This window comes from Mus musculus, chromosome 10, assembly GCF_000001635.26.
Source record: "Mus musculus strain C57BL/6J chromosome 10, GRCm38.p6 C57BL/6J".
In the NCBI taxonomy this organism is placed as follows: domain Eukaryota; kingdom Metazoa; phylum Chordata; class Mammalia; order Rodentia; family Muridae; genus Mus; species Mus musculus.
This window is the reverse complement of record NC_000076.6, coordinates 14003043-14010542: the sequence shown is the minus strand read 5'-3', so window position 1 is coordinate 14010542 and position 7500 is coordinate 14003043. Positions and strand designations below refer to the sequence as shown.

The 7500-nt window shown below is 42.7% G+C and overlaps 1 protein-coding gene across 23 annotated transcripts in view; it reads right to left on the bottom strand.

Moving 5' to 3' along the window:
• Positions 1-7500, bottom strand: part of Hivep2 (human immunodeficiency virus type I enhancer binding protein 2) — a 189770-nt gene that overhangs the window by 140836 nt on the left and 41434 nt on the right. For 15 of the 23 annotated variants that reach the window (XM_006512556.2, XM_030244891.1, XM_030244892.1 and 12 more), the window contains exon 2: positions 6268-6342. The exons of 7 other annotated variants lie outside the window; for them this stretch is intronic. The gene's annotated coding sequence lies outside the window, so the exon portion shown is untranslated. Of the gene's footprint in view, positions 1-6267; positions 6778-7500 lie in introns of those variants that run through there. One more of the 23 variants, XM_017313807.2, reaches the window with a different exon arrangement.

Here is a 7500-nt window from a genome sequence, read left to right as displayed (position 1 = left end):
CAATAAAGAAGTCCATTCTGTTGGGTGGTTGGTTGGTTGGTTGGTTGGTTGGGTGGGTGGGTGGGTGGTTAGTTGGTTGGTTGGGTGGGTGGGTGGTTGGTTGGGTGGTTGGTTGGTTGGTTGGTTGGTTGGGTGGTTGGGTGGTTGGGTGGGTGGGTGGGTGGTTGGTTGGTTGGTCTTTATGGAGAGTTAGAACGTATTCTATTCTTGGATCTCTTGACTGTGCCCAGCCAGTAAAATCAATCCTCTAGAAGAAAGACCATGTGAAGACAGGTTCTGGGGCCCAGGGACAAGGGTGTGTCCTCATGTGACCTCTTCTTCTAATCTAGCACCTTCACCTTCCCTTCCACATGGCTGACCCTTGTGTTGGTGAGCTTTGACTACTTTCATTTCTGTGGTCAATGAACTAGTACAAAACCCCAGATTACAGGAAAGATTGGTTCTTATGCTCAGGTCCTAGAACAGGGCCACAATTAACCCAAAGCAACTTAAGTAACCCACTCTGGAAGTCTTCCACAGTGAGGGAGGAGGCAAGTCCAAGGGAAGACAAGTCCAGTTGAGGTCCCCTTGGCAAATGGTGGGACACATGAGCACAAATCAACACAGAGTGCCTCTGTTGGCACAGAGAATGCTCTCCCTGCATCCCTACAGTGGAGACCGGACATGAGCAACCTGACCCCTTGAAGAGTCTTTGGAGTCTGGCAGTAACCCGAGATGCTCTAGGTTATTTTTGCTGATGGCTTTTGGTTCTTAAAGGGACTGTGTTCTGAGTACACATATCTGGACAGGGGATGCAAAATAATGGCAAGACAGATGGGATAAGCCCTTTCTCGGTAAAAGCAGTACATAAAACCAAAGCGCAGATAAATGGGAAGGTATACAGTGAATGTCCTCATGTCCTCTCAAAGGGATCAATTAGTCATCTTATGGGGAAGCATCCCTGTTTTAAAATGTAAAAATGTTAAATAGCAAGGAATTCTATTGGCTTAAAATGTAAACGGATGGCAAGCTCTACACAAGGCTTTGGCCTCAATGAAAGCCTACTACTTACACAGGGAAAAGGGAGCAGAGATTAGAGCTAGAACCCAGGCCAGGATTGGCTCCACAATATAACAAGTATAATTATTGCATTGCACAAAAAAAGCAAAGTTCAGTGAGAGTTCATAACACGCTCAATCAAACTTGCACGACATGGCTGTTACACACATGAACACAGCAGCCACAGTTACCTATACAGGACCTGCAACAGATCAAATCACTGAAAGTTTCCAGCATGGAGTAAGGAGTGGCTTCCCAGGCACCACCCCTACTGAACATGTGCTATTTTTTTGTTTGGTTGTTTGTTTGTTTGTTTTTGGTTTTGGGTTTTTGGTTTTTGTGAGAGAGAGAAGTTTGTTTTGTTTTGTTTTATCAACTTGACACAGATAGAGTCACCTGGGAGGAAGGAACCTAAATTAGGGACTTGTCTCCATCAGATTGTCTGTAAACATGGTATATGTACTGTGTACGTGTGTGGGGGGTATTTTTTTCGATTAATGCTTGATGTGAGAAGGCCCTGCTCACTGTTCTTGGTGCTGCCTCTGGGCAAGTGTACCTGGGTGCTGTGAGAAAGCAAGCTGAACAAATAAGCAATGTTCCTCCATGGTCTCTGCTCTATTTCCCCCAAGTACCAACCTTGAGTTCCTGCCCTGACTTGTCTGGATGATGTATTATGACCTGGAAGTATAATATAAAAACAAACAAACAAATAAACAAAAATGCCTGTCCTCCATAAGCTGGCCCTTGTATCCTTTATGACAGTAAGAGAGTGCTAACTACCACAGAAGCTGTGGCAGGTGGTGACTGGAGAGTGGCTGTTCTTTAGTTGGGAGGTGGCTGTTGCTAACACTATCCATGCCCCAGTCAGTGAATAACTCCACACTTGGACAGCACTAATGGGTTCAGTGGCTTGTCTGTTGTCTGTTGTTCATTAAGGGTGTATTACGTTGGGATGGAGACATGTTAGAAAGAGGCTTGAGATGGGCTGGAGGGATGAAGTGGGATATATACGATTAAGACACATTGTGTAAATGTATGCTTTTTCCAAGTAATAAAGTTAAAGTATTATTTCAAAAGAAAAGAAGTCAGGTAGCCGATGAGTGCAGATCTCTTCCACTGCTCTCTCAACAGAAATAGTGCTGATTCCAACAGGAGACACCCACTCAGACAAACAATTCTCGTGAAACAACCAATCCGTTCCTTCTCCTTGCCCATATCCCTACACTGACCAGAGGGACGTAGGAATAATCCAGGAATACGGGGAAAAGATCAAGTCATAAATTGCAAGGATTATAAACCTGCTGGTGGCCTTACCCAAGGGGACTCTACAGATGGAAGTTCAGTGGGAATGACTGGCACCAAAGGGCATCAACTTCTTTTAGAGACCCCGTGAGATCAATATACGTGAGATGTTTTGGCCTGGAGCCTGGCATATAGATGCCCCTTAGTGAACGTCTTCCTGATACCAGGGCTCTCCATATTCCCACTCAGCAGGTGTGGGATTCAGTTGATCTTGAGCTCTGACCATGTGAAAATACCAGGAAACCAGTTACTTCTTGAGGAACTTTTACAGTGTCATCTCTCACACTGAGAACTTTGTCAGGCAAGTACCTGACTCTCCTCTGGAGATGAGAGAACTGAAGCCCAGAGGTGTCGGTTAAGTCCCATCTAGAACAGTGTAGAGCAGAGATCTTAACTTGGGTCTGATATCAAAGTCTGAGCTCTCAGTTCCATCCTCTCTGTTGGAGAATGAATGGAGGAAGGGCTATGAAAAGGGAGATGCAGAGTGACCCCCAGGCCCCCTTGTACTCTACCCCAGCTAACTGTGCCCTTAGCTCAGCCCTTCCCAAGCTCCACCTTCCAGCCATGGTCTTCCTTGTATCCTTTTGGTATAATCTCTGCAGGAAGTTAACCATCCATTATCAGACTGGCGGTTACTCTGCAGAGAATAAGGTTTTCTGTAATCCTATTAAAATTACATTATTATAAATAAGTATTCATGGCCGAGCCATCAATCTTCAGCAATGCAGACGGAAGATCATATAAATCATGCCAATCTGCACAGATGCACAGCATCTTATAGGTCATAAAGCATCTTTGCAAACATTTATTGATTTAATCTTCCTGACGACTCAGGAAGACGGCAGCGAGCTGTTTCTCAGGTGAGGAAATCAGCTCTGTATTGGATAAGTTGCATACCATCCAAATAATCGGTACTGGCATCGTCCCTTGAATGCCGGATTTTCTGATAGCTACTTATCTGCCCCATCCATTTTATTACCTGTAACTGTGGACAGGGCAGCAGTATTCTTTCTGGTGTAATGTGCTACTTCTCAGCTATTCCTCAGCACAGCCCAAGTATTATTACCCAGATGAAAACACACTGATAGGATCCCATCCGATCCAAAACTTGAGAGAGGCTTCAGGAGAGAAGAAGCCATGTCTTAAGCATCATGACAGCCCAGAGCACAGTCAACACACGAAAGCATAAGTGGGTAGAGATTTGAACTGACTAAAGCTCCAAAGAACTATAACTTAATAAAATTACATTACACACACACACACACACACTCCATCTTTAAATAGTCTATTTAAAATTGTATGTGCTTTTAACAGAGGCTATCACAATATAAGGTATGTTTCAGGATAACATTGAGTGTCCACACTGCACTCTGTGCTATCCCAAGGATTTTACTCATACTAGGTTATCTTGGGAACAAGTCTAAGCAGGCACTGGCACTTCAATTACTTTACAGAGGACAAAACTGACTGAAGTTAACTTTCCCTGGGGTACAGCTGGTGAGTAGTGGGTAGTGGTTTGAGCTTGGTGACATTCAGAGTATGTGTTCGTAACTGTTCTTATGCCCTGTCCCCACGGACTGAATATCAGACATTGCCCTCAGGCCTCACTGAATCTTCCCAATAGCCCAGCAACAGACTTACACTCATAGAAACTGGCGGTGGCCTGGCCAGTTGCAGTTCAATATTCTAGAGTATATAAAGCAACCTAATTGAATTGTTGACAACTATCTTATTCCATGGAGAACACTCATCCTGTAACAAGTGAACAAGTTGTTGAAAGAAAATGAAAATATGGTTACATTTTGTTTTTGATAATGAAAACTTTGGCTTTATGGCCCATTAACCTTGTCATTGGCTACACTTTATTTTCGCCACATACAAGCTCACAGCCTCGGTGCTACTTTTCATCGGTTGTCATTAAGTCATTTTATGTCCATCTAGCATCCACTGGTATTTCCATTTTACAAAGAACTGTGAAGGGACATTTACAAGGTCTTGAATTCTTAATTATTTTATTACCCTCCCAATCTATGTTTTTCATCGAGTTTGACCATAAGTACAATAGCGCAGCGTCTGGCTCTAAGATCAAAGCACGGTGGCCATTCCAGGACTCTGCTTAACTGGCGCTCACATTTCCCTTACTGCCTAACTGACCCTCTTTGATGACCGCCCCTCTTGTCAGCATGTATAAAAAGGCTCATGTCTATGTATAAGTATTTTCCCGCGCCCAGCTCTCCCACTGCCTAGCATCTTAACTCTCCTATGCATAGCCAATCATTCAAAATCCCAATCAACAGGGCATAAGGCATAGCTGCTGTGCCACCATAATTCCAGTGCTTGGCAGGTCTTCCATAATACTTCTCTCATTTAACAGTGGTGCTTTTTTAAATGGAAGACCAATAGGAAAAGTGACAAATACTTCAGTGGGCTCATTATAAAACAGAGCAGCCAACAGTAAAATAAGTGTGAAGAGGGCTCAACTTCATAAAGCACAAGACAAATGAAAGTCTCAAAGACCACACATTATATGTAATCAGTAGATGGCCAGAAGTATTATGCCAGAGAGGGGCAACTGGATCCTACATGCATTGCCAAAAGGAGGGAAGCTGCTCTCCCCTTTTAAAAAGGCAAGTGGAAGGAGATACTAGAATTGATACAGGAGTTCTTGAAGCAGTAACCCCACCCCTGGGCTATACCCTACAGATGTGAATAATGGTGTACACAGAAGTCCTGGTCATTGTACAAAGAACCCAAATTCATGGATGGTAAAATGTCTAAAGGATATTCATACAATGGAATTCAGCACTGTCATGGGAACAAATGACTGATACACACAGTATAAATTAATCTCATTAGCATATACTGAGTGAAATAAGACAGACACACACAAAAGCAGAACATATGATCTCATAGCTATCAATTATAGGAACAGAGAGAACCAAGACAGGCAGCGTGAAAAGCCAGGATGTAGCTACTCTTGGGTTCTATAGAGGGTAAACAGGGGGAAGAGAGTGCCCTTAGAATGCTGAGCACATTCTAGATTTTGGTAGAACTGCTGCTCAATTTTTAAAACATTTTACAGCCCTTTCTGTCTGTTTTATTATACACCACACACACAGACACACAGACACACACACACACACACACACACACAATGTGAGCAGGACTCAGAGTCCTCAGCTTTCTTTGCCCTGAGCACCATGCTTTGAATGCACTTGTGTACACATCCCTTCTGACAGACGAGATGTTGCCATGGAGCTGAAGCCTCTGTAGTTTAGAGCAACATCCCGCTATTATACATCTACAGCAGAGGTAAGAGTCAGTGTGGTGATAACTGCTCCTGCATCTCAACTTTCCTCTTGACTTGATGCTTCTTAACTTCACAGTTCGATGCCATAAAAGCACCTAATGAACCTATTCTTGCTTTTCTAACATTCATATACCAATACTTGAGCGCCTATGTGGTACATAAGCTTCCCTCAGCCCTGCCCCTTCTAGTAGGTGTTTATGATGGAACAGTATCCAGGGAAGCTTGTGAGAAATGTAAATACAAATAAATCCGTATTTAATAAGTATAGTGAGATACATACCAAACATCTTGTAACTGGTATGTGTGAACTCTGGCACGATAAATCTAAATATTATTATATTGCGATAATGGCTTTTCAAGTATGTTTCAACAATCAAAATCATGTTTAGAATACATTTCCAAATATACGTACATGCCTATAAGTTCCTTTAGGACCTTGTTTCAAAGCTCAGCTACTATCCTGCAGTTTGAAAGCTAAGTAACAGAATCTGAAAAAAACACAGTGATCTCCTTGCACAAACTGTACCTCTAACCATAGCTCCTTTTTAGGCATAGCATCTGAACTTTTGCAAAAAGAAGCTCAAAGGGGTTAAGAAAAGGGAGATTGCATTTCCTACCTGGATACCTGCTTCTGGTCCTAGTCACAACTTCTCATAATCTTGAATCTCAATTTCTCAGGTGAATTCACCAATCTGCTGACAAGAAGTTTCGTATTACAACTCTTCCATCTACAGAGCATACATTAAAATGTGATTGTAAAAACAGCTGAAATATTCAATCTACAGGTTTGATCTGTAAGAGCATATAGACACATAGGAGAAGGAGAACCAGTGTGTATGTAACATCTGCTGTGCCAAGCCACGTGGAGCCCCTTAGTGCTCAACAACATAAAAGTCAGAAAATAACGCAAGACGCCAGGCACGGTGATGAATGCATGCCTTTAATCCCAGCACCTGGGAGGCAAAGGCAGGAGGGTCTCTGTGAGTTCAAGAGCAATCTGGACTACATACAGAGTTCCAGGCCAGAGAGAGGACACAGAAACCTCGTGTGAAAGAAACAGACAGAGGGAGGGAGGGATGGAAGGAAGGAGGAAGAAGGAAGGAAAGAGGTGGAGGGAGGGAGGGAGGGAGGGAGGGAGGGAGGGAGGGAGGGAAATACTTAAGGAGTAGTAAAATGAATAGTGATAACATTGGATCACAACCCAAAGAGTATAATAGACATCTCTAAGACCAGACTGAAATCAATCAACCAACAAAATATGCTGATAAAGATCCACCCCTGCAAATACACACTTGGCAGGAGAGAAACCTTTGAAGAAAAAAAATGTAGTAATTTTATAGTTAAAAAATCTGGCAGTGGGACTGGAGAGATGGCTCAGTGGTTAAGAGCACTGACTGCTCTTCTGAAGGTCCTGAGTTCAAATCCCAGCAACCACATGGTGGCTCACAACCATCTGTAATGAGATCTGACACCCTCTTCTGGAGTGTCTGAAGACAGCTACAGTGTACTTACATATAACAAATGAATAAATCTTAAAAAAAAAAAAAGTCTGGCAGCTTCTGTTTCAACCAAGTAATCAGGGTTGATGTCACCAGAGTACAAACATGACAATAGGACACCCCCTAACAAAATATAGTATCCTATACCCCAAACCATAACTTTATTCTGCAAAACTCCTGGCCAATATTCTTTGAAACAGTCGATCCTATACAAACAGAGTATAGTTTATCATGACACATAGTTTTGCTACCATATGTCATACTGTACATGTGTACCTAATTAAAACTGGATAAACTCTTAAGCAAACCAAACTCTTCAAGTGTGTTAATCACACATGCAAATGGACAACA